The 1,362-nt window shown below is 35.3% G+C and overlaps 1 long non-coding RNA gene across 1 annotated transcript in view; it reads right to left on the reverse strand.

Moving 5' to 3' along the window:
* LOC116670448 (uncharacterized) overlaps positions 1 to 1,140 on the reverse strand; it is a 17,450-nt gene extending 16,310 nt beyond the window's left edge. Inside the window, exon 1 of the long non-coding RNA XR_004327025.1 lies at positions 1,023 to 1,140. This is a non-coding gene — a long non-coding RNA (uncharacterized LOC116670448). The remainder of the gene's footprint in view (positions 1 to 1,022) is intronic.
* Between the last annotated feature and the right edge of the window lie 222 nt (positions 1,141 to 1,362).

The raw sequence follows: 1,362 nt of genomic DNA on the forward strand, positions 1-1,362 counted from the left end.
AAAAGCGCTATATAAATACAGCACATTTACATCTGGATCAAACCTTCAGTTTGCGTTGTTCAAAAGTTGTCAGGATTTTGATAAATTTGATCCAAAAAAAAACAGGAGTATCCTGATCCAGGTCCTGATCCAAGGACCAAGGTGGATTCCAGGAAGAAAATGCAGTTAAACTTTACAATTGGTCAGATAATACATTTGTATCATTTAGTGTATATACACTTGTATTTGTATTTTGGACTTGACTTGTGTAACTGTTGTAACAGTAGATAAAGTATGTATATAGGTTACTAATTAAACTATTCAGTATAGTAAAAATAATCTTGTCCCCATGAAACAATCCTTCCAAACAGATTTTAATAACAAACAAAAATAATATATTCAATTTTTCTGTCATTCATCATCGTATATTAACTTCAAAGAAACAATCAGATGAGCCTATATCAAAAACAATTTCTGGTCTCCGTAGAAGAAGAACCTTGAATATGTTAATACCATGGACTTTTAGCCTTTTTTTATTTTAAGAGGTTTTCAAAATATCCAAAATGTATTTTTTAATGTATATTTGTTTTTTATTTGTTTTGGCTCAGATGAGGGGGTCTTAAAGGAAAATTATGAATGGAAGTGGTTGTTTGTTATTTTTGTGTTTTGTCTCAAAATAACATGTTGGCTCCTCTACCTGTTCTTTAGCTGGTAGCCCACATTGTGATATGTTTTCCTAATTAGAGCACTGGTAATCCGGATTTGGTAATCTTGAAAACTGTATCTGGATCAGGGTGATCCAGTCCAATGTTGATTTGAACAACCGGCATAAAAATAAGACGTAATCCTAATCCTGAATAACAAAAAAAATGGGATTTCCAAATCTGGATTATTTTGATCCAGATTAAATGTTTTGAACAACTGGCCCCATACTCTGCAACTGACTAGTTAGCAGTGCCCACCAGGTACTGCCCACTTCTCTGACCTCTCAATAATCCGAAAAAAATTCCCTTTGGTCCTACCTTTTTATATTAGGTTAAGACAGCCGATTGGTTGGGGTAAGTCATTTGACCTTGAGTGGTTAAGGTTAGGATAGCCGATTGGTCAGGGGATAGGACCTGTACAAATGGGGTTACGTTACAGCGAATTTGGGACACTCAACTGCACGCAAACCGATGCAGAGACTATGTGGGTTAGGCTAGATAGATATTCAAATCTGAATCAACAGCCAAATTACTTTTCTCTATTTTAACATATTTAGGATTATGGAAGGTGATCCACAAAAGCCTAGTTGTATGGTCAGAACAATGGGATGTCAGAGCAGTAGGTTTATTTATTGTTTTAAAACAAAAGGGACGCAGGAGTCAACTAAAGGGCAGAGCC

Source organism: Etheostoma spectabile, chromosome 20 (assembly GCF_008692095.1).
Source record: "Etheostoma spectabile isolate EspeVRDwgs_2016 chromosome 20, UIUC_Espe_1.0, whole genome shotgun sequence".
NCBI lineage: Eukaryota > Metazoa > Chordata > Actinopteri > Perciformes > Percidae > Etheostoma > Etheostoma spectabile.